The sequence below is a fragment of the Coturnix japonica genome, chromosome 4 (assembly GCF_001577835.2).
Source record: "Coturnix japonica isolate 7356 chromosome 4, Coturnix japonica 2.1, whole genome shotgun sequence".
NCBI lineage: Eukaryota > Metazoa > Chordata > Aves > Galliformes > Phasianidae > Coturnix > Coturnix japonica.
Window position 1 is genome coordinate 26,284,866 of NC_029519.1, and position 26,491 is coordinate 26,311,356.

The window sequence follows — 26,491 nt, forward strand, 5'->3', positions numbered from 1 at the left end:
GGCTGAAGACATCCATATTGGTGGGACAGACCCTGGGTTAGTCCTCAAACTCAGGGCAATTCTTCCAACTAAACTGGAGATATTCTGGGTTTATATCTACATGCTTGCTGGCAGAGCTCAGCCTACTGCAGAGAGAGATTCTGATCTTTCTTTCATCCCCGTGGGATACTGACTTCAGTAAAATACTCCATGCTTCATTTCCCAGTGTTGCAAAACAACTTAATGGATCATACACTTAGGGGAGAGTTTCCATTATTTTCTAGCTAACATTCTACTTCTCATAGCACCAAAATATCAGTGGTTTTAGCCTTTTCAAAGCATTTCCTCCAAGAGCACACAAAGTAAAAAGAAGGCAACTTGCAGACTTCTTCAGCTAAATCCAACCTTATGTCACCTTTGAGGATGGTGGAAGAGCTACACAAAGCCCCTTTCACTTACCTTTCCTCTGAGCACTTAGCCCTTGATGACTGACATTTGTTTGTTTAGTGTAGCCCTGATCCTCTTCTTGTTTTCACAGATATCAAGCAGGAAGCTCTGCTACAGATGACGTCAGTGGCATTTTATCAGTCAAAGAGCAGACAAAAGTGCAGGTACAGCTGACAGAGGAGGCAGGTTGTGTGAGCAAAAATATGCATTTGCTGTTACCAAAATGGAACTTATGCTTGCCTATTTGCAGCTATAGTTCTTTGAAGTATTACAGAACCTAGACGTTAGAGTCAGTATCATCACTTAGAGAGTTAATGTGCATAAACACATATAAAATGACTGTTGGCATTATTCCTGCAGTCTTTGTACTGTATTATTGCATAAATCAGATCTATTTTACTTTCATTTGCTAATCCTTGTACTCTTTTTGAAGCATCTCAGTGAATGAATACACATTTCATATCCAATTTTTTTGCCACAAAGCATATTATTCAAGACAGAAATGGAGGATTTGATGGCTGAGGATATGATTTCCAACCTGTAAGATGCGTGACAAATCTGAGTGCAAAGGGGCATGTCAGAGAAGAACAGCAAGTCTTAACAGGAAAACACAAGGCTTATATACAGGTACTGTACTTTGGTGGCAGCTGCAGTCTTCTGAAGGTCGTAATCCATCCTGTCTTGCTCCTGCTGGTACCCAAGAGCATATGGCAGCCGTGACATGGATCAGACAGCCACAAGTCATACCCGTGCAGAAACCAGGAGAAAAATCAGTGGGATCATTTGGAGCATATGGATTCAACGAGGCTTGAAAGCCTGCCTGAGTGGAGGGCCTGCTCAACTGGTAGTGAATGGCTGTGTTTCTCAGAGAGGATGATCCTGCAAAAACTGGGATGGAAACTGGTGTCTCCCAGTGGGATATCACTCATGCTAGCTGGAAGTGAAGGCTGCTTTATATTGAGAGCACAAACCAGAGGGACTGAGCAGCCTCCTGTGGGGAAAAGTCTGTGGAAGGTTAGGTCAGGGAGAAGCTGCATGGCAGACAAGAGATGTGTTTACAGGTATTTTTCCTTCAATTGTTTAGAGGCTTCTTGCAAAGCCACATTGTACTTTGCTTTGGACACCACAGCAGACAGTGACTCAGAGTTCATAAAGCACTAAATGGGGAATGAAGCACACATGGAAGTTCCTCTTGCAAGGCCAGAATCCAGTGGCAAAGATGAAATGTGTACACAGTTTTTGCTCACAATAACACAGTCATGTCTGTGTTGGCTATCAGGCACCCAGAGAGCTGCCTTGCACGCACGCTGCATCTTTTTTGCCATGCTGATGTCTTTGACTGCATTTAGCATGTAGAACTGATCCTGTACGGGCACGAAGTACAGAGGCATCAGCACTCGCCATGTAGAACAGTTTGACAGTTATTACTTGCTGCACTAAGGTCAGCCATTGCTCTCTGTACATGTTTGTATTTCAATCCTGGCCCAGCAGCCTTGCAGATGGATGCATGGACACCAGCAGTGCTGGGGAGGAGGGACTCTGTAGTGTCTAAAAGTGATTAGCTTTACTTCCAAAAGGGGAATTCAGAGAGAAAATGCATTGCAGCACTTGGTCCTGGCACTAGCTGTAATGTAGATGTCTGTCTAACAGGCACTGGTCTAAGACCAACAAAATGCGATTCATACAGGCCACTGAGCAGCTTCTCATGTTAATGACTTTTGAATGCCAGTGGCCCGAATTGCATCTGTATTTTATTAACACTGTTTACAGAGGGAGTAGAATTCCAGCTGGAGCATAAAGTACCTTTTTTTCTTGTTTTTCCCATAACTGCAAATGCTCAAATTGCACTTGTAGCTGTTTTATGACTTGACATTGACCTTATACTCTTTGCATTTTCTACAGCGGAACACTGCAATTTCTAGGGAGTAGAAAGGTTATACAGAACTGGTCAATGTTCTGTGTGATGCAGATGAAAATAAAGCTGTGAGTGTTTAAGCAAGTATTTCTTTCTAGTTGGTCTTTGAATTCTTATTGCTTCCAGCCAGGTCACTCGAAATGAAATTGTCCTTCACAGTTCAAGCTATTGTTGCCTTACAGATGGCACAAAGACAGTGCTTTAGGGTCGTTAGAGCCCTGACAATGTTAGAGCAGTCCAGATGATTTGCATCTCTAAGGGAAAAGCTTTTATTCTGAACTGTTCACCTAATATTGATTTGAAAATGTAACTTTTTTTCTTTTCGTCATGAAAATGCCAGTCCCAAGAATTAGAAAAAGCCTCACTCTCCAGCAGCTCCCTGACCTGCTGCACTTTGGGTGGCGATGATGGCAAAGAAAGAAAGGAGCACTTTGGGCCTTGGAGCTACCATTGATCTCAGACAGGGTGAGGGGAAGGAAGCGGGTGCCTCAGTTCCAGCTCACGGACAAGATGCACTGTCTACTCTGTGTTGCACTCTCCTGATGGGAAGGCAGCCACTTCCACTGACAGCTCTGTAGTGGAGGAGATGTTTTTCACCTTCCTGCTTGCTGTTAGTGGTGAATGCTGTGCAGCCTCCTGAAAGTTTGAATGCTTATTGCATGTGTTACTGATGCTCCTACACGTCCCCTGTCAGATGTGCCTCTACATCTCAGCTTCCATCTGCACTTTCCCTTTCAGCAGTGACCTCGGGGTGTGAGGGGAAAGGATGGAAGTGCAGATCAAGAACTGTTCAAGAACTGCAGCTAGGAGGCTAGCAGCATACTGTAGTATGAGGCTGTAGCTTAGACACTCCTGTCCTTTCTGGCACGACTGCAGGGAATGTGCGCAATGCTTCTCAGAAATATTCTGCTTCTGTGCTAGGTCTGCTTTTGCACAGCGGGGATACTTGCCTCTGTCAAACCGGCGGTCGAAATCTGGGATCGGCGTGGGCAGAAGAAGAGTGAACTTCCCGGGGATGCCTTTAGATGTCTCCCTTCCTCGTCTGTTTGGAGATGACAGCAGGTGCCTTCCGCAGAGGCTGGGCTGCCTGCGGGGTAGGGCTGCGGGGAAGCCAGTCAGTCTCGGAGGGCAAACGAGGATTTTTGAAAAACTTCTGAAACAAAAGATAATAGAAAAGAGAGCCTCATTGCTCAGAGGTACGTCATTAGTTTCTCAGGCTTTTATAAACAAACAAATTGCATCTACTACAGAGGAAAAGAATTCTTCCTCGTGCCCCAAGCTCCAGTCCCTACCTCCAAGCAATTGTCATACTTACTACAATTTCAACATCTCTTTTCTTTGAAGTACAACCTGTTCTTTAGTTATATTATTTCCATTCATGCTGTGGAAATAAAACTTATGACAGAGTGGATTTCTCAGATCTGCTTGTAGACTTTGAAATTTGCATTAGATTATTCTAATCACTTAGCCTCGTTGTATATATTTACACAAGCACTTTTGATGTTTAAACAGACCAGGCTGTAATGAGATAGGCACGGGGAAATAAATACCCCAAAGAAAAGGAATGTTCTCTTTCTTTTCAGGCCACTTCTTAAACTAAAAATGTTCAGCTAAAACAGTGGGTCATTGCCTTTGGGACCTGAGGGAATGGCACTAAGGCTGGAAGCATGGAGGGATGGATCTGCCTTCAGCTGCAGCAGGCAGAGAGAAGAGCATCTGGGTGCCTGTGAGGGCAAGGAGCGTGCTGAGGACTTGTCCTGCTGTGCCCTTGATTACAGCTGTAAGCTGCCTCCTTGGCCATCCTGGCACAAGAAACAGTCCCACATGAATCCCAGACACCAATATCCATGGACACAAGTTTCTAGAGCCTGAGCAGAAAGAGGGTCCACCAGCTCCACTGATTTCAGTGGCAATTGTTGCAGAAAAAGCTGAAAGTCCTGGGAATGTGATGCAGTTGTGCTGGCTCAGCTCCAGACATGCAGCATAGCATTCCTGAAGGCAGGAGGCCTGGGAAGCACGGCAGCCACGCAACCAGGTTAACTTAGTCTTGAGGCTGTCTCCATTAGATCAAGAATAAGAGGCAAACAGAAGCAGCCCTTACATAGCAAATGTGCAAGAAAAGGTGGAGAAGTAGATCCAGTGAAGGAGAGACAGGAATCTTATGGATGGAAGAAGACAAGAAATCTTACTGTAAGAAGCAGGAAATTGCCAATTGTTTCATTTAGAGTTTAGTTTCACAAAGGTCAAGGGATCATATTTACATGTGCATGATAGAACACAAAGAATACTTGCAATTCTTGAAATAGCATAAAGGGGGAACATTCTGGATGACCCCATTGTTAACATAGTCTTGAAGTGGAATCTGGAACAAACCAGCCATTACTCAAGAAACTACTAAAAAACTACAAAAAATGGAGTGTCAGCATAGTTTTAATTTTGTAACTGGAGTTAGTGAAGTTTGTGTGTAAGAACTTAAAGGAAAAAAAAAGAGAAGTTTGTTCTTAGAGGCTGTGCTTCCATAAACTCAGTGACAGATGAGAGCAGACTTTGTAACTCACACACTGAAACTGATCTATCCACTTAGACATGCAAATGTCGTTTTGAATAAGTCTAACATTTCGAATTGTCAACGGTAGAAAGAGGTTTCTCTAAAGGCAAATTGGATTCTTCAGTTATCCTAAGATTGTAAACCATGTAGAACCAAGGAAAAAAACAAAAGAACAAAATTGAAAGATTCTACTTCACTAGCATTTGGTGACTGAAAGATTCTGCTTTACTAGGATTTGGTGTCTGAAAGAGCTCATTAAGATAACATTTGCACTTTATAACCTCTTCACAATCAGAGATTCCTGGCAGCATTGTTCCTCTCATACCTAGGGATACTTTAAGGAGGATGGCCAGGACCTTTGCCTGGGCCAGAAGAGGAGCAAGCACACAGCCAGGGCTGGCTGGGCAGGCTCTGAGCACATCCCTCTGCCCTCCATGGATGCAGCAGCAGCAGCACCTCAAGACTTTCATTCTAGCTGACTGGTTTTGTCTTATTCCTGACTTGCAAGTCGTATGCCTTGCTGCATTGGTAACTTCATGAGACTCTGTGACCTGCTTGAGGCATGGCCATAGACTAGTGGTTCCTCTTCACCTTAAAGGACATCTGTTTGCGAAATGATCAGAAACACCAAGAGATTCATAACTTTTCTCCTTCACAAAAGTATGACAAGACATGTATAGCACAGTGAGAATCATGCCATTTTCCCTCAGCAATAACTGATTCAGCAGCACCATCTTGACTTATGCCAGATACTGCTTTAGCTCCTCGTCTGTAGGAGAGAGACAAATGCACTTTGATAGCTATCCAACATGAGCAGAACTCTCCCACAGTGGACAGGTTTGGCATACTCCAGGGCTAGCAAAACAGGAGCTCCAATCAGTTCTACCCTGAGATGCCTTGAGTAACTCTGCAGCTTCATTGTTACACCAAGTTTCCATCATGACCAGCATGATCCTATTGGATATTCCAGGTGGCACCCTGTCCCTTCCTCCTAAGGGATAGCTTATGTCTGACAGCAAAAGCAGATTTCAATGATGTGCCTGATTTAAATCCAGAAAACAAGATCTTGATGAACTTACGCTCCTGACTATTAGCAGACACTACCAGATTGCTGCACATCAGGGTGGGGAACTGCATTTTCCTTCTCAACTTCTTGTTACCTAAAGGAGTAGAAAGACTGCTTTATGCTTATGGTCAATAGGGTGCACAGTGTGCACAGAGAAATCATGCTTCACCTTGCAAATTTATCATACTATTATTCTACAGTTTTTCTACAGCTAAAACCTACAAGTTGCTAAAATTGCTACCATTGTTAAATGCTACTCAAACCTAAAATATGTCTATAGTTGTCAAAACTGAGCTGATGGGTATAAGAGATCTAACTGTGAAGCTCTTGCTCTGGGTTACTTTCTGTAGTTGGTAATGGAGAGAAAGAAATGTTTGCATTAGCAGTTCTGATCTAACCAGGCTATAGTAAAACTGAGGATCATTTTAATGTAAAGACTTAATTAAGCTTTGAGTTCTAGTTTAGTTTTGGAAGCAAGTTCTGAAAATGAGGTGTACTTATAACAAGGATTAAAAGATGTAACAAAGGGACAAATATCTTGAAACAGCTCCTGCAGTCAGGGTTACTCACCTTCCTGCTTCCTGATTGTGGCAAAGATAATATCTGCACTAAGGAGGAGTGAACTGATTGATTTGCTTGAGAGGTTTGCAAAAGTGTAAGTAACTTTTCCTGAAGCAACCTAACAAAAATAAAATAAAATAAAATAAAATAAAATAAAATTATAGAAATTTAAATTTAAAAAAATCCCTTTCCTCTTACAAAAAGGTAATAAATCACATACAAAATATGCACATTTCAGCACTTTTCTTCCCTGAGGCTTTCTCAGTCTAGGAAAAAAAATAAAAGAGAAAAAGATGTCTTTTTCCAATTGCATGCAAAAGGATTGCATCTCTGCCAGGTGGTTTGCATCTGACAGTCAAATACTGCTGATGAGAATCATCAACTCCTTCAAGGACTTGACATTTCATCCAATTTGTTTCGCAAGTGACCGTGTAAGGAGGTGACTGCAGCTATTATTTTGTTAGATTTAGTCAAAACATCCCCAGAAGAGGTAGGAGGGCATGCTGGGAATTGTTTGATGAGCCTGCTGGGAGAATAATTACATGGCCAGCAGTTTGTTCACTTTATCTTCTGTAGCACTTTCTTAGTGCCTTTTGTGTGGTTTGAGTACTTTGCTTTTTTGAATGAAAGAATATTTACTGCTATTGTCTCTCCAGCTAATTCCCAGATTATGCTGTCTCAGATCTGCATCCCGGGATGCTTCTCTGTTATATGAAGTATTATAAAATTTGAATATTTTCTTCAATATTCTCTCCCTTACTCGAGATGGAATTTTCTGCATCATAACTGTGACTGAACTGGGAAGAGCTGCCCTCTGATTAAAATGCTTACACAGACCATAGCACTAATTCTGCCATAATCTTGCTACTCTGAGCAGGATGAATGTCAAAACTTGCAATTTCAGTACAGTTTTGGGGGGTTAAAATGGCACATATGAACGCTGATATTGTTTTTAATGTAACACGCTACAGCTTAAGGCTTTCAAGAGTAGCCTAGGTAGCAGGGAAACAAAGATCTGTTAGAATTTCAGTTTGTTTCAGCAGCTTTTGAAAAAAATAAATGGGTATGAGCCCCTGGAAGACAGCATGTGGAAGTATTACCAAAATATTAATTCTGAGGTGACAGGAAAATCGAAAGCTATGAAAGGAATCACATTAAAAGCTGGAAACTGTGCTTATTCGGCTGACTACAAGGGGGTCCATGACAGCCGTGGGCACCTTCTATAAGGCAGGAATGCAATAAAAAAGGTGGTAATAGCAAACCTTATCCAGCAATCCACCTGCCAAGAGCAGTCTGACTGCTCCTCTCTAGACCAGTTCTCTTCTCAGCTGCTGTTCCTGCTGCACCAGACCTGCCTGTGCGTGTCCTAAGCCATCATCAATCTCACTACTCTCTGGTGGGTGCAGTACATGCGCTCTTTGGCACTCTGGGAGGAAATACACGGCTGTACATCCCTTGTTTTAAATAAATTGAAGTGAATACAAAAGAAGGAGAAGAGAAAGTAAAGGATGCAAAAATTACCATATCAGAGCCTTTTGCTGCTAGATATATGGATAAAAAATATTGCTCGTGACTCCAGTGAAATGAGCCCGCTCTTAGAGAGCCTTCTACAGTCTATCTTGTTTATGCACTTTAGGCTTCAGAAGAACTGACCTTACTGGAACAGAGTTGGAATCATTGGATCATTGGCCAAAGCTTTAGAAAAAAATGTTTCCTTGCTACAGAAAGAACATTAGCATTCTCACAAAGAAGGTTCCATAGAAATAAGAAATATATTTTTACAGCAAAACTCCCTTTGATGTGAATCTTGAGCAAAGCACAAAAAAAGGCCAGTGGGATTCTATTTTCTTCTGTGTACGCTTTTGCAATTCCTTTTTTTTTTTTTTTTTTTTTTTAGCTAATGGGCCACCTGGGGTGTCTTCTTTCTGGTGACTGAACTAAGGCACCTTAGCAGGGTGGGAGGGATACAAAGGATTCCTCAAAGGAATGCATTTGCTGTAAGCAGCTTCTCAGAGGGAAATATTTCTGTGTCCTTTACGTATCTTTTCGGTTTCTTCACAATGTCTGCTTCACCTTGCAGTTACTTGCACAGCAGAAGTGCAACTTGAATTACCAGCCAGCATTAGCTCCAGCAATCTGTTCCTGACAGAAGCTGGAGAAAATATCAAGGAACTACCTTATTGGCAACAAAGAAATGTCAGGTATATACATGGGAAGTTTTTTTCGCCATTCATTAGAAATCAGCTTAACTCTGAAGTGTGATAGTTTTAATTCTTTTTAAATGTTTAGTATATTAAGTCAACCCATATCTTTCCGAATACTGAATATATGTCAGAGGTCAATTATTGCTTTGTTTTCCTTACAAGATTACTTTCTCTTACATTTTTATCTCATGATCTTTCAAGCTCTCTTTGATTTTCTTCTAAGAAGCCACTATAGGTCAGGATTACATTACTTAAAGCTCTAAATTTAATTATTATTGCATCTAACTTCTTTTATATTGATGCAAGGCTCACTAATCTTCAATTTATAACTGATGAAAGCACTATAAGAAAACCTCTAAAAATACCTTGCTAGATAATAGACTGCTGTAGCAGGATGGCAAATAAAGCTTTTTCTCTTTTATTTTTTTTGGTGTCTGAGTTGAACATTTTGACCTCAGCCTTCCTCCAAATTCTACTGTTTACAGTGGTCCAATTTAGTAGAGTGTTTTAATATCTTTTGTACTGATATGCCACTAACTGCCTTTACCTCAGTTTTTTCTGCCTAACAATCAGGCATAACTTATAGCTTTTAATATATTTTGGAAGACATGTTTAGAAACTGGGAAACTTCATACGCAAAAATGTGCCTTCGAGTCCATGTTTTACACACACATTACTGGCAGCTGCATTTTTGTTAAGCTCACATAGTTAGGAATTATGCCTATTCCCCCTTTATACTGTTCAGTTTTATCATTACTGAAAAATAACAGATGGCAGAATTTGTCCTGATAGAAGGAACATATTAGGTAGGAACTGTCTAAATACCTTGTCAGCTCCTCGTGTCAGCACTTTCCTAAAATTGTACAAGAATTTCTTTGAGAGAACTGTCTTTCATAGTAATACTCCTTCACCTGAACTTTCCTCACTTCTACAGTCTTTTAAGGTTATTATTGCACTTCTCTTTTTTTTTAAGCTTGTGGGGTCTATCTCAGAAAGTCAATCTTCAGCCTTCAGAATAAAGTCTAGAAGAAATATTGGGAATTGGAGTTCATAGGGTGCTCTGAGTTCCCACATTATTGCATCTGGATGCAGCAATGCTTTTTTCTAACCTCTGTCGCCATGAAAGTCAGAAATGGAGAGGAAATCAGGAGCAGAACTTTCAGAAGTGCCAGCTCAGACATTTCAACGAGTGAGTCTTGAAACTTCACACAAGTCCAGACAGGTCAGTGATGTGGCAAATACTTTCTGCACTGCCCATCACTTGCCCGTGTAGAGGATGGATGCTTACATGTCTATGTTTTCTTTATTTAAAAGATCTTTGCAGTCCACCTGACTCATTATTTCACAAATCTCCCTGCATGAGCTGCATTACCTGTTTTCTTTTATATTTTAATGATCTAGAAATGGCAATTCCAAAATTCTCAGTGGCACAAAGTCTGAAACATTAAAAGACAGCGTTTGGGCAGCATGAGACTCATTAAAATTCTTCTACATTCTGCTTTTCTACTCGTCTCTGCCCTGCTGTTCACTGAAAAGCAGGCCTTGGTTCAAATTTCAAGGAAACATTTTTGACATCCAAGAGATAATGTATTTGTCATTTGTTCTCTTCCCACGCCATTTTTGGAAGGTCCAGAGTAATAAAGGAAATGTGTTACATATAAATCCCTTGGTAGTGCAAAAACGTTGTTTGAGCCAAGTGCACTGGAATAATAATTGTGCCCCATGCCAATAGCATTTTGGATATCAATTGAGATTTATTTTGCAAGCATTAAAGATGTATGCAAGCTGGAATCATTTAAATACAGGAAAAACTGTACATAAATCAACCCCAACAATGCCCCAAGGCCTTTTTTGCCTTTGTAAACACCATTATAAAAATGACAACAAAATTGTCTCACTGACCTTATGCTTTGTTTTCTTACCTAGGAAAAAAAATACAGAATCCATGCAGTTCTGTTGGAAACCACGCAAAGAAATCTTAGTGATTATTTAAAGTACAAATGCTAAACTAATTTACGTTTTATTTTAAACAAAACTAAAACTATAAAAAAAAATGAACACCACCAAGCAGCCTCTGATTAAGTAACTCAGAGATGATGATATGCAATTGAGGTAGAACTTCAACAGCTTTGTACTTTATTGTTTTCTTGACTATTCTCCCATCTGCCTTGAAACTAGAGGAGTGCAAGCTTTTCCTCCAGACATTTCCAAGAAATCTGAGGAAATGAACAAGGAGGCATTTGGCCTGGCACGCAGTAAGGGAGAAAAAAATGGTAGCAAAGTCTGGCTGCAAAACTTAGCTTCCCCAAGGAAAAACACCTCATTTTTCATCAGTCTAATAGTGATATCACAGTAGGTGAAATCTAGACCCTTCCAGCCTTGTAAATTCTCAGCTGCGTGATGTTCAGTGAAACTAAGAAGACAAAAAGGCAAAGGAAAAAAGGACGATAACAGTACAACTACTGTCAATGGATTCTGCTGTTCCTAGCTCAGATGAGATCTCCCCAGCAGGGCCCTATGCAGAGCATCTTACCTGCTCTGCAGAACATGCTGATGCCAAGACCTGCTTCCACAGCTTGATGCCACAGGGGCTATGTGGACTGTGCCTGGCAAGCAGTGATGAAGGAGCTACAGACAGCTTGAAATGCTTGGTTCTATAGCTTTTATGCTTCCACCTGATAGGGGGATGACTCTTCACTGACTCTGTATTCTCTTCAGAAATATTGTAAGCCAAGCCTAGGAGGACGCAGAAAACTTACTTTTGTGCAGCTGCTATTAGCACATGGGAAGGCAACCTGATCAGAATTAGATAGACCTATGCTCCCCAGGGAAGTGCCTGCAGGCATCAGAAGGTAAAGCTGGCATGGAGAAGTGGGATTTTCCACAGGGATTTTCATGGCATTACCTCCATCCGCTGTCCAGAATGTAAAGGTGCCAGACTCTTTCAAAAGCTGCGCAAAGAACAAGTCTTTTTTTGACTGGGGGTGAAGAATCACAGTGTGGTGTTCCCATCAGTGCTGGGTGAGTTGATGTCCTCAGGATCCAGGAGATCTTCATTTAATTTTGCCCTCTCTGCCATAGGGAGACTTCAGCCCACATGTTCTCCTGTGTTATCCCCAACAGGCCAGTTTCTTCACTGAAAAATAAAGCACTAAAGTGAGAAGTCAAGAAAGGGAAACAACTTTCTTGCCTAGGGCTCAGGAGACCCTGTGGTAAAATTGTTTTTACTAATATTAAATTATAACCACACAAAAAGAACAGGGAAAAAGGACCAGAAGTTCCCAGAGAAGGGCCTCTAGCAATCCAAGGAATTACTTTCCTGTTGTTTTTATTTCTGGCAAAGCCAGCTGGACAATGTTATGAGGATGGCGTGAGGCAGTTGGTTCCCATGCAGAGTTTCTCACGCTTTGTGGTTTACAGGGTGCCAATATTCAAAAGCATTCAAATTACGTAAAACAAAACAAAACAAAGCAAAACAAAACCAAACAAAAAAATAGAGGATTGCTATAGGAAAGTGCCAGTTATCTGTAGTGGTAACTGGATACCACTAAATCAAACTCATGTCATGCTGTAACTCTGTTACACTACACTTTGATAGGCAACATTTTTATTTCTGTTTTGATTTCTATTTAACTTTTAGGTAGATTTTTCTTTTTTTCTTAAGGAAACTAAGGAGAAAACTTATAACAGAAGTGTTATCTGTGTTGATTTCAGTAGGAGTTAACTCCTGAGTCTCTCTGAAGCTTCCCAAGAGTTATATTTAAGTGGTAGGTTGTATCAGCAAGCTCTGAAATAGACTTCTTATATGATTAAATGCTAAACTCACTCATAAGCAAGGTAACACTTCTTCATTAAAAAGCATTACTATTGAAAGTCTATTATGGAAACAAATTCACATTCGTAGAAAAATCAGATTTCATTAACATCTGACAAGGATTTTGAACAGTTGAACGCTGTATTAAAAACTGCACCATGGAAGTCGCTACTGTCTCAAGGATAAAGCATTATGCTGCATCCAGGGGATGAAATGCCATTCATGTAGCAAAGGGAAATGTGTTTATTAAAGGTCAAACTGAAAGGAATGGAATGGAAAGACTTCCCACTCACAGGAGGTCATTTTAGTTATTCCACACCATTGCTCATCTCATCTGAGGTAATGAGCTCCATGACAATTTGGTGGCCGAAAAGTAGAGATTCTTTCAAATGGAAAATTCTGGTAGGATAAGAAAAGAAATAGCATAGGAAAATGAGCAGTCTAATAAATCTGTGTTAAAAAACAAACAAACAAGCAATATTTACTATTTCATTTGAAAAGATAAAAACACAGGTCAAGTTCTTTCAGACTAAAAATATTAGCAAATGAATTCCCAAATAATAAACCTGTAAAAATCTCTGTATCATAAACTGAACTATAAACCATACCCTTCAATCTGACATAAGTGTGAATGTGACCAGAGGTGTATTCAGTTCTGTGAGCATGAGACCATGCCCAAGTTTTGCAGTGCACCTATAGCCTGGTCCTGTAACTGTTGTCTGTGAATAACAACACAGAAGGTGTGAAAATGGTGGTTTCAGGTGAAGTGACCTGTGAAGTGTGAAATAAGCTTTACAAAAAGAAAAGCCTCCATCAGAAGAGTTTATTTTCAGAATTAGTTTCAACACACATGCAAGTATCTGTTTATTGAGATGTTTATCATTCCAATTTGGTGTCAAAATCAGGAGGCTGATCTCAGAAGAGAGAAAAGGATCCCTCTGAAAGGCATCCCTCAGAAGAGGAGACGAACTCGGGTGCCTTTGTATTATTTAGTAACATGGCCAGACACTACCTACCAGAGGAACCATTTCCACAGCTTTGATTTCTGACGATATCTATCTCCTTGTGGAGGTTTGCCTAACTAATTTAGGAATATGATCTCCAAGAAAGATTTAGAAAGGAAGGAATGGTGCTTTCAAATGGAAGTTCTTTTGAAATGGAAACCGACTCAGAATGGGTTGCTCTGAGAAAATACAGGCAGTGATACAAAGCCCTGCACACAGAAAACTGGGAGATTTTTAAGTAGAGATTTTAAGCCTTTGTTCAGCTCCTGCAGCAATATATTTCTTCAAGAAGGTGAGAACGTCAGATTCATTTCTTCTTTTCTGATGGGGATAAAAACAGTCAAGTACAATTGCACAATATAAAAGCACTGCAAACAAATTAAGGGACCTTCAAAAGGTCTGTGCTCTTTAACACCCACCCTCCCAAAACAGAACACATTCTAAATTCCTTCCTCCCACCCCTCCCCAGCTCCCCTAATTAATTTCCATATATCTGTCATGTAAGAGGCAAAAGTTAAGATAACAGCACAATTCTAAGACATTCTATTTTTATAGCAGAAAAATCTAATAGCTTGAGACATTTTTATTACAGCACTGAATCTTTGCTGTGGTACCAATCTCTTTCTGCCAGTGGACAGCTGATTTAGTGATGATCCAGGTCTTTCCTGCATACTTCAAATCCAAGGTAAAGGAACTTTGAAGATTATTGCTCCAATCTGATATATTTAAGCAAAGCAACAGTGAATTCTTACTCCCTCTCTTACAGGATTGGTATAGAATAAGTAATTAAATTGAAGTGTGATTTTTGATACATTTCTGTTGCAGTGCTGCTGGCTGCTTTTGCTGCATATACTACAACTGTTGTAAAGGGAAAAGAGCTGTAGTTGTTCTGCTGGCAGGAGTGCTGTAGTAGTAATGGCAAATGGGAAATCTTCTCTCATCCAGAATGCAGAATGTGAATATCAGTAGCTACAGTGCACTTAAGGAGAAATTACATTCAAGATTCTTTCTATCTAATCTCTACAGATACAAATCCATCTAATGAAGATAAAAAAAAAAAAAAAAAAAAAGATATTCTTATATTTTACCTGATTGAATCGTAGAATTATAAAAGTTGGAAAAGACCACTAAGATCATCAAGTCTAGCCACCAACCCATCACCAGTGCAACCAGTATTGCCCACTCACCATGTACCTCAGAGCCATATCTCCATGTTTCTTGAACACATACAGGGTGTTCACCTCCCTGGGCAGCCTGTTCCATCACCTCATCACTCTTTTTGAGAAGAATCCAACCTGAACCTCCCCTGGTGCATCTTGAAGCCATAATGTCTTATCTCATCACTGTTACCTAGGAGAACAGGCCAATCCCCATCTCCCCACAGCTTCCTTTCAGGTCTTTGTAGAGAGTGATAAGGTCTCCCTTGAGCCTCTTCCTCTCTAAATTGAACAATCTGAGTTCTTTCAGCTGTTGTTCGTAAGACTTGTGCTCCAGACCCTTCATCAACATTACTGCCCCTCTCTAAACATGGACCAGCGCCTTAGTGTTTTTCTTGTAGTGAGGGGCTCAAAACTGAACACAGTACTTGATATGAGTTCTCTCCTGTTCTGAGTACAGAAGGGCTGATCACCTCCCTGGTCCTGCTGACTATCTACTTTTCATGAACCCTGATGATCAGGCTGGGCCTGATCCTCTGGTTGTCCTGTACGTGCTGTATGATGTTATCATGAAGCAAAAGAAAATCTTCAGCAACTTCAAATGCCAGGTTTACTGAAATTATTCTCCTATGACAAAATTATTTTTGAGAAGCTGAAAAAGAGAAAAAAAGGTGAGACAGTGAGATCAGTAAGTTTTTGCTCCCCTAGATATTTCTTCCAAGGGAACTCAGTACAAAGACAGTGTCCTGGTATAAAATGAAGTAAGTTTTCACAAGGACTGTGATTGCAGGTATCCTGAGCATGGATTTGGCTATAGATAATTTTGGGTTTTATATGAGCTACAAGAATTTGAGGAGAATAGATCTGACAATATAATGAAGGAAATGAGAAACAAATTGAATTAACACTTACAGAACAGTAAGTTATGTAGGTTCAAGTTCACTTTCCTATATTCTCCCCTTAGCAGACATAAGCATTACTGAAATTGCATTACACTGTGTGAGAAAGCTGAAAAGCTGCCTGCATCTTAGGACTGAAAAAGTAAATTTCCATCAGTCCTGCTCATAGCACTCAAAATAAAAAAAAAATGATTGAAAAATAAAGAAGTCCCACACTCCTGGACAGTGCTAAAGTTGCAGAATACTAAGACAACATTATTTTTGCTCCATGGCCTGTTTTGCACTGGTGATGCATACTACCTGCCATGGTATCATACCAATTTTGTTTTTCCTTAGGTGAAAATAAGGGATCCCAATCTTAGCCTGCCTGAAGGTAAAAAAACAAGTTGGTTGTTCTGATACTTCTCTGTTCCCACCTTTATCATTCTAAATCTCTGTCCAGCTGCAATTCAATGTGGCAGAGAAAGAAAGGTCCTGTGTTATCTTTCAACATATTAATGAGTAGTTAGTGAGGAAGAAGGGAGAAGTCCCATTTTTGCACCTGCTGAGTGGCAGACTTATTTAGATACAATGGAAAATATACAGTAACTCATCCTGTGGACACAATTCCATGAAAAAGCTGCTCATGAAACTTCACATTATTATTAATGAGTTTGATAATAAGTGCTGATCAGAGATCAAAGTCATACTCTGTTGAGTTTTGTACGCAGATAATCCCTGCTTCACTCATTTCGTAAAACACACATCAAATGGTGGGAACAAGAGACAGCAGCAACCAGTAACACTGGCAGTACTATGGTACACAGCCTGTTATCAGAGCTTTTTCAAGCATTACAACAAAAGGAAATTTTAAAGTAGAATGAAATCATTTTATTCTCTTTTGTAGGTGGTAAAACATAATCGCTTTATGTAGTAAAACAGAGCTGAAGAGACAGAAAATTGCTGCTTTCCTTCTAGTTGAAATCTCACTAAGTCAGCCACCATGACCAGGGAACACCTAGGTGCATCCAGTTCTACCTATTGCATTTGCAAATTTCAAAGCCAGCAACTTTAATTGCTTTGTGGTGACTCATTCAGCTTACATTTATGGTGTTGCACCTAATGACAGTCCTCCTGTTCTTCCAGGTTCCTGGAAAAGTTCCAGGTTCTCTGAGGAAAAGAAAAGCACTAGGACGGTTTTGTGTTAAGACAGATATCTTAAGAATAGTATATAACACCCCTGAGGCTCCTGCTGTTTCAGCCTTCTACTCAGAATTAGTCACATGCTTGTTTAACCCTCAGTGGAAGGGTTTTTTTCAGTAACAGTGTCATTTGCCTGAAGAGGATAGTAATGGGGACACTGTTGAAAAGGACCAAACCTCATCAAGAAGAAAAGGGTCGGTGTGGGACATGTGGGATATCAGCAGGGAAGAAGGAAATGGCATTGGAGGAAGAAACTGAATTTCAGGAAAAAACAAAAAAAGAAACTTTGCATGCATCCTCATTTAAATTTACAGAATGCCCTACAGCTGGATGAAAATCTCATGCAGGGGAGAGAACACAGACAACCTGGGGCGGTTTGGGCTGGTTTCTCTGCATTTGTACCTCTCTTTCTGCCAACTATGGAACAATTCATTTCTTTTCCCCTCCTGAAGTTTATTCATCTGACTGAGTTGGCAGCCCAGTTTACATGAAGATGAGACATTTAGGCTCCATATCCTTATTTCCTCCAGTCTGTATCAAAACAGTGAGAGCCCTTTTTTTTTCTTTTTTTTCCTCCTTCCTTTTTTTCACCAACAGAAGCACCAAAACAAGCTGTAAAATTTCCTTTCTGTCTGAAAATAAATAGCAACATAAAATGTTCCTTTTTGTTCTGGTCCCAAGTTGATGACTGTTACTGCCTTGCTAAGGAAACAAACTACTAAACCAAACAAAAGCCAAAGGTGTCATACCTTCCTTCCCCAGGGCAGCTCAGTTGTCAACTCCTTGACTGATGCTCTCCAGTAGAGACAAGCAGTCCTGGTGATTGAAGTTCCTCCATTTGACCATCAGCCTATGGTGTGGTGTGTCCCTCCTCATCCCTTGTGATTTCAGACTGGAGGGGTGAAGGGTCTCTTCTTTCACTGTAGGCTACATATAACAAAGAACACAAAATAGAGAACACAAAAAGTACACTTGGACATGCTTCAGTAACACCCACTGTAATTGAAATGTCTTTTCTCTACAACTGTAGAAAAGAGTTTAAGCAGCTTATCAAAGTTCCAGGATATTTTTTTCAGCAAACCTTGATATTAGCTGGAAGAACATAAGTAATTTTTTATTTTTATTTTTATTATGTGTTTCTTATTGAAATTAACATTATGGCTCACAAGAAGGTCTTTATTCAAATTATGGCAATTTGTAGGATTACTGAAGTAAGTTTGGCACTATTAAGTCAACAATTTTACTCATGTTGGTCTCACTGACATCAAAGTTGAGTTTAAAAGCCAAAGAGTTGTGTTTTTGCTTTTAGCAAAATAAACAGAAGAATAACAATTAAGAAACACAGTTTAGGCAGTCTTATGTTATAAGTTCTTGAGTAAAAGTCTTTCAGCTTATATGGCCTAAGACAGAACTATATAAAAATACTGTGCAAGATGGAAGGACTTTTACGCTGACATAATGGTTATCTTAGGAATAACAAGTGAAACAAAACTTGCGAAAGCTTGTAGGCTCCAGCAAAGGAACTAATTTCAACAATAAGAGGAACCAAAGCAGAGGAAACTGAATCAGATTAGCTTTATTGTAGAAATTTCTAAATAATGACAAGCATGGAAACGCTCACTTATTCTGTAAGAGAAGTAACCTGCATTGCAAAAAACATCATCCTCTTTAACAAGCACAACTGGCAACAGAAGCAGCAACCTGTTCTACACAAATCCATTTTTCCTGCAAACTGCCTTGAAAATCTGGCCCCTTTTTCTTTAGTAAAGCTGCAGATCAAGTCTTCATTGTTTTACATACTCACAGCTGAAGCTTCCTCTTTCTGGTTTCAACAAATCTCACTGCTCTCTCTGCAAAACTATTTAGTACACTGCAGTAAAAAAAAACTTGCTGACTTGTCAGAAATCAATATGTTTTCACATGATCTTCATCCTTCGTGTACTGTTTTCTTCTACTGCAACAAACAAGCTACATACCTTGTATTGCCCACTTCTCTCAAAACACACTCCAGTCTGTACTTGCAGCTGACCAATAAGCACCAGCTGCTAGTGCTCTCCTAGCACAGACCTCTTTTATCGTGGTCCTTTTGCAAAGGGAAAGCTTCCCCTAAAGAAAATCTGCAAAGTCACTTCAGCTGCAGTCTTCCCATGCTCATAATGCCTGATAGCAACTCATTACCCCTGTTGTGTTCCTGCTCCCTTCTTCCTTATTCTAAACTCTTAAGCTCAACTGGACTCTGCCTTTGGCTTTGCACATGCTCATTTTCTTACCATGTACTCAGGTGCAAGGTGAGGTCTGCGCTTTCTACCCTAAGTATGTCACAGTTCTAGAAATGCACCATTACAAGATGAGAGATTAAGCTTCTCAGTTCATGTGAAGCCTGAGACATACACTGATGAAACCCAGCTTCTTTACATGCTCCAGAGAGCCTGAGTTTCTGAACCAGCTCTCTCAAGGAGGTGGGCAAGGATCGCTGAGATTACCATTTGCAAAGAGTAGTGCTGTTAAATGAGAAAGAAATAAAGTCCCTGAAAGAACAAGTGATAAAAGAGTAACTGTGATGCATAACAATACACTTCATTAGGTGACATGCCCAAGGTTTGGCTTCTATGGCTGCCTCCAACCATCAGCTGTGAAAATACTGCTGAAGAGTTGCAGGGTTTGTTGCAGTGAGAATCTGCTCTCCAGGTAGATGAAGGATTGTCATGAAACAAAATGAGAAATAAATAAATGCATGCAGCTGAAAACAAAAATACCAGAGAGAGGATATGTACACTGCTCTTATGTCATCTTCATCGTAACCAGTCAGAGACTGACCACAGACTATGATACACTGAGATCGAGGAAACATTTGGGTACCTGATGGTGTCTACTGGAAGAATATAGATTTCACACTTGTATTCTGCATGTGTTTGTACATGCACACACACATGTAGAATCATAGAATCACAGAATCCTTAGAGCTGGAAGGGACCTTTGAAATCCATCTTGTCCAACTCCTCTACAATGAATGGGGACGTAGAGCCATACTTTTTAAAGAAAGGAAGAGTGAAGCAGAGGAAAAGAACACAGAAAAAGTCAAAAAAGGCAAGAGGAGTAGTGGAGCAGACAATTGTTGCAATAAAAATGGAGATTTGGAACTAAGAACAAGAAGTTCGTCAAGAAAGGACTCATCCATCACGTACCTGAGGCCACTTCCTCAATCTCTGCCTGCTCAGTTGATCTCAGTCCTTCTACACAGAACAGAAATGATGGCAGAGGGCATTCATCTGTGTTCACCAACTGCTTAAGAGTGGGAGATGCAGTCTATGCAGACTTGGCAGAGGTCACAAGATCTCTGGCCCAGAACATTTGCACATCCAGGTCACTGCACAGTGACACGCTACTGACATTCAATGGAAAGAAAATCATTTACTTCAGAGATTAGTCCTGGAAAATGAGAATGACTGTCCAGGACACAATGGCCTGTAAAAAATCAACTTCACTTTTCATTACTGGGCTCTTTCCTTGAGTAATTAATCTTTTCAAAAGACAGGGGACCCTTACATTTATCTCCTCTTGTCTCTGTGGAAGTCTTTCAACAGGTGAGCAGCCCAAGTCACCTGCAGGAGCACTACCTCTCACAGCAAACTGGCAGCAGAAATGAGCCCTTGGAATCTGAATCCTGTCTGAATGCTGAGGAGCCCTTTCATTTATGGTAGTCTCCTCCTCATTTCCAAATATTTAATTAACACTGACATTATACCGCAATGTTAGAATTAGAATATCATCTCAGGAAAACTGTAGCCACTTGTGAAAGAAAAATATAAATTACAATAAGGAAGTCAACATGAAATTTTTCTGGGGAATAACATAGAAACTTTTGTGTATAATACAAACACAGATTTAGAAGAAAACTATCACACAGAGAAATCACTTAAACTGGTATGTATTCTAATCACACTTCTATAGCAGTGAATTTGTTAACTGTTAAAAAAATTATTATCAGTATGTATTAGTTAACTTTGATAACTAATTACAAGAAGTTTTCCCAAATATCTGATCCAGTGATAATCAGTTTCTGCTGATCCGCTGCTTTCAACAGTCCCAGTATCAATCAAAGCACAGCACTGTGGATCTCTGTGAAACTGGTCCAAGTGATGTGAAGAAGTACAATATGCAAAAGGACTTTTTCCACAGATTTTCCCCACATCCTCTATTATCATTTTTTTCCCTTTTACTTTCAGTTGGCAATTCTGAAGATGCCTTTTTCTTTCTCTTAAAAAAAGCAACAAAACACTGTCTGTAAAATTTCCAGAGGTTTTACCAAAGGGTATTTCAGGCCTTTCAAAAATAAAGAAACAAATAAACATGTCTTTTAAAAGTACAGACTTCTCCATTCTCTTAAAAGCTGGGAACCTTGGAAAACACGGCTGAACATCAAGGGTCTAGTCAGTGCAATCACTTATGTTGTCAGAGAAGTTATGACAGTGGTGCTCTAAGCACTGTCTGATCCATCACAGAAAGCATCCACCTGTGCTTTTTTACTGCAGTCCAAGGAACAGCTAACAGCAGCTCACCAGCTCATGCAGATCTGCCTGAGGCACAGCTTGAGAAACTGCAGGCAGGATAGGTCAAGGGGCAGCGCCTGGGTGCACAACACGGTCCCCAGGCGGGTTTTGAGTGTTGAGCTCTGTAGCAAGTAAATTTACCCCTTTCTGATCTGTGCGGAGCAGAATCTGTAGCTGTGCTTTTGAAATGTTCCATAAAAAATAAGGCTTGATACCTGGGTAAATTTGGGCATCACTGAGGTCAAAACCACCTTCAGTCACCTTTTCAGTTAGCCAGAGAAGGCCTCCAGGAAACTCTTTGCTGTATGACCCAGACCAAGGACTCCAGCATTAATGGCATTTAGTCCCTCTTTTATCTAGTACCTTGAAAACCTGCAATGACCCTAACATTTCTTGGCATTTCTTTCTCAAAATTAGAGCTTTTTTCCTTTATTAAACATCCAAACTGCAGAAAGGGCTCCATTTTAAAACGTGACTACAGTTAATTTGGCGTTTTGGTATAAGAAGATATAATATATCCCTGTATACATTACTGTGTATTGTTTAATTTTCTGAATAGCCAAAAGGCAGACAGCCGTAAAAAAGATCAGCAATCAGCTTCACACTCACTAGTGGCATAAACTGCTCAAATGGAGCCCTTCTGTGCTCCACAAGAAAATGTTTTTTTCCTCACACTTGATAATTTAGCCCATCACTATGGACAGGTGTCTAAATAATTTAGATGCACTTTCATGTGGTATAACCCATGCACTCGAAGTTGTCCCCTAGAGCCATTCAGGAGGTTGTTAAGGGATATGATCATTGAAGAAAGAGTGTCAGTCTCATACAAGACTAAGCACTAGAGAATATAAAGATCTGTGCACTGCCTGAGAATCTTCCCTGATCCAATTAGCACAACAGCAGGTGATGGCAGGGATTAAATTAAAGAATATCACTTCTGTTCAACTTATTACTCACCACACTGATCACGGCCTTGGCCTGATAAACAAATTAGCTGACTTTTAGAAACACAAACAGGAATTCAGTGGCTCAAGAAGAACCTCGAAGAGGTGCTGCTTGGGGACTGTCTGAGCACTGAGTCAATTGCACGGTGCATCACTTGCTCTGCTTTTTGGTGGTTTTTTTTTTTTTTTTTGGTTGTTTGTTGTTGGTTTTGTTACTTTTTTTAGTATTATCATTAAACTGTACTTATATCAACCTATGAGTTCTTGCACCTCTTTTCAGTTTATTCTCCTATCCCACTGTGGGTGAACAGCTGTGTGGTATTTAGTTGTCTGCCAAGTTAAGCCACAACACTGTCTTAGGAGAATTCTAAGTTTTACTGGCAGACAAGCCAACTGTCACAGACAGAATTTTTTTTAACTGTTTGTACTGGCAGATCCATCATAAAAAGTTCCCATTCTTCACAGCACACAGAACTATTCTGGATCCAGAGTTAAGGCAGAGTTGGGAAGAGATTGAGACAAGTCCGTCCCTAAACAAAATGAGATACATCATATACACTGCTCTTACCACTATTCTCTTACAGCAAGAAGAACTTTCAAACAAGGCCATCATTTCTGAATATCTAAGCCATGTACTGAGCACTTGTCTAGACAGATCTCTCTGTTCCTTGGAGTGCCCAGAGAAAAACAAATACAGGGATCTGTAAGAGACAGCTTAGCTGAACATGCAGCTGGGATTTTGGGCAGCTTTCCAATACGGACCTGTGGTTGCTTCCTTTCTACTACAGTCAGTGGGACTCACTCAGCTGACCTGTTTTGATACTGCCCCACAGCATCTGAACTGCACTGAAAAAAGACAGAACAGCTCTGTCTACTCAGGTAATAGACCAAATCAATTTGAAAGCACAAACACGGTACAAGCAGGTATGCAATAAAATAATGCTTAATAATGCATTGCCCAAATAATAGGTTGTATGAGATTAAGAGAACAGTGTCTACATCCTGAAGATTCAAACGTCTTTTCCCACCTCTTTGGTGCCTGCTAAACAGAGAAGATAGTGAAGGGATGGTGCCTGAATTTTCATTCTGCAGTGATGTTCAAATTATAACACCTTTCAAGAATATCTGAAAAATGATGGCTAGCCCATAGAGAAAGTTGTACGGTCCCATTTTACCTTTTGTTCTTCTTTAAAATGAACATTTTCCTCCCAAAATAACCCACATGTCCCCGGTCTGAGCTGTTCTGAGTGGTAGTCCAGCAATGATGGCAATTTATTAGAAAAACAACAACATTTTCTCCTCAAAGGACGTGGTCAGAGATATTTACTCTTGGGAAATAAAGTTCTTTGCTTTTGTAACAGATTTGGTAGCACATAGCTAGTCAAAAGAGAACTGTGTAATGTGGGAATAAGAAATAAACATGCCTAAGCGATGTTGCTCACTCTCAGTCTTACATATCCAAGTGCTGCAGTGAGAAAATCTTGACAAGAATGTACCAGTAGCATTCTCGTGATTTGGGGTGACACTTTTCCTTCAAACACTAGAAGCAGTCAAAGGTAAAAACATAAAACAAAACATAAGTGACAGCCCAGATGCCAAAGCCAAAACTTTGCTTGCTAAGGCTGGAGCAAGAAGATGATAATTGTGAGGGCTCAAAGGTTTTTGCAGTTCTCCAGCTTCCCTATATGACATTAGCCATGGATCAGGAGAAATGAATAGCCATACCTACAGCATGAATTCTGCTGAGAGCTCAGGTGCATTTGCTATTAATTATTTGTCACTGCAGGTTCACTGTCATTAATGCCAGGGCTATGCATGATCACTCAGCAGCACTCATTTGGTTTGGATCAGCTGTAGTATGTTTGGCACGTTAGCCAGAGCACACATCAAGGAGTGCTTTTTATTCTGTATTTGTGAGAATGAGTATTATTTGATCTGACATAAAGGATGCTAGTACAGCATCAATCTGTTGAATCTACTGCTTTCAAACAAATCTGAATTACCTCTGTGAGTTTACACTGGATCATTGTCACCAGAACCTCTATTATCCCATCCTCAAAATTATGAAGTTAGGTTTACTATAGAGTCAACAGATGGCCTCAGCTGAACTCTTAAAAATGAATCTGCTCAGTGCATTGCACACCACCTGCTACCACCATGCCAGTAACTACATCAGTAAAGAAATACATTCCAGTGTCAGCTGAAATTCTCCTAGCCCCTATTCCTCTTTCTTCATCAGAGACAGTGTCCCAGAAGGGTGAAAAAGGATGAGCATAAGATTAAACCCATTAGTGATATTCTCAGAGCATTTAATTTCTGCCCTTGGACTTGCTTAGATGCTATTTGTGGTGCACACTTTTTTTTTTCCTTTTCAGCAAGGACTGCTGAGATGAAGCATGTACACAGGCTAAAGCTAAAAGCAATCCAGTGAAAAGCAGACACAGTTTGAGGCAGCAAATGTTGAGGGCCAGGAAATATTCTGCAAAAACATCATGCCACATAAGAAGATAAATATACAGCTGAGAGGCAATGATACAAGAGTTACGGGAAACAGCAGATCTAGGAACCATTAACACAGCTACTTCAGGAAAAGCAAACAGTAATTCATGTCAAGAAGCAATGCTAATGAAGGGCTGGTTATTCATAGCGTTACAAATGCTTGCAAAGTTTTCCAGTTCATATGATTATAGGCTACAGCAGCTGGCTGCCATCCTTGCAGCCAGGCTATATAAACAATGGACAGCTGATTGCAGCTGGCACATAATCTTGGGATCACTGATAAAACAGCAGTATTAGACTCAATTATTAGAGGAGAGAGTTGCCTCATTTTGAAGTTAAAGAGCAAATCCAGTTTTGAAGAAGAAAATTTTAAAAAGCAAGCCATGCCATTTGAAACACATTATGGATGATGCAGAGAATATCAAACATGAATGACCGGCCAGCAGGGCAGGGCAAGCTGTAGGCTTAAATACTGAACTACGTATCATATTTCATTTGAAAGAAAAGGTGGAAAAAAACCACAGCAGCGATCAGGAAGTTGCCTGATTCTCTCAAAGTAGATTTCTAACTAGTATCTATAATTTCAAGATAAGTGTCTATAGGACAGCAAATAGAGTTCAGAAACAGAACCTCTGTGTATATCAGTCCATCTCAGCCTGCCCAAGCACAGGATTTATAACATGGAATTGGTTAAACCCAGGCAGATCTGTCAACCCAAAGCCACTGAACAGAGGCCAGCAGACCTGCCCAAACAAGTCTTTCTACTTTGTATACCTGTGCTTTCTGTGATATCACAGGGTTTCTACAGTGATAAATGACACAAATCAAACATTCAAACCTTTACCACAACCCCGGGTACAACTGTTAATGGAAGGCAGGATCTTAGCTTCCTGCCAAGGGATTCCATGTCAACTCAATGTGATCCAGACAGACTCATTGTCTTAAAGAACACAACTCCCCACCAGAAAATACAAGAGGTGGAGAACAAAGACATCATGGTGCGACAAACATTAAATGCCCTGAAAAAATTAATTATTCAACAAAGTATTCACATGCTGTAGCTGAAAAGAACTGAAATCTCCTAAACCTTAGTCATCATTTGAGGAACTATGAATAACTAAGGGCATACTCACAAAATTCCAGCTGCCACTTAGACTCCTGGAACTTGAGAAGCTTTAAAATAAATCAGACTGAAATGAGTCTAACTATTCTCACAGCATTCAGTAACTGATATCTGAAAAACAAAGTAGAAAAGTTGTGAATTACACACAAATTTTGAAGTATTACATCCTTTTGGAGTTCTTACAGCAACAGTTTCTTGCCCCAAAAGGCATCTTGGGAAAAGCTGAACTGATGTAAAACTAATGATCTATAAGATAAGTCAGAAGACACACACAAATGTGCATGTATTAAAAAGTGAGAATAATTTCTGCTCTTGGGCATGGAGCAAGTCTTTTGCAATATAAAGTGGATAAATCACAGAGTGATGACAGTGCACACAGTACCACTGGATAAAGCACAATGAGTGGGCAATAAACTGTGGCAGACATGTGCTGTTTTCAGGATCAAGCAATGCACTGCTAAAGGCTCTGTAGAGCTTCAAGTGCTTTGTCTACACAGAAATATTTCTCCATTGGGCTTTCAGTGAGACAAAATGCTCCCACTCTAGGTCTGCCCATACTGTCAGAACTAAGCACCACAGAGACTGCTGTGTAAGGATAA

At 40.2% G+C, this 26,491-nt stretch overlaps 1 long non-coding RNA gene across 2 annotated transcripts; it reads right to left on the reverse strand.

Moving 5' to 3' along the window:
* On the reverse strand, window positions 1-26,415 carry LOC107313126. Of its 2 annotated transcripts, XR_001554823.2 has the most exons (6): window positions 25,903-26,415; window positions 17,526-17,703; window positions 12,828-12,933; window positions 11,626-11,856; window positions 6,526-6,634; window positions 5,969-6,049 (listed from the first exon to the last, which is right to left on the reverse strand). It is a non-coding gene; the product is annotated as an uncharacterized LOC107313126 (long non-coding RNA). The 2 variants fall into 2 exon arrangements; XR_001554822.2 differs by lacking the exons at window positions 5,969-6,049; window positions 6,526-6,634 and adding an exon at window positions 1-3,494 and having other exon boundaries at window positions 25,903-26,096.
* Window positions 26,416-26,491: the final 76 nt, after the last annotated feature.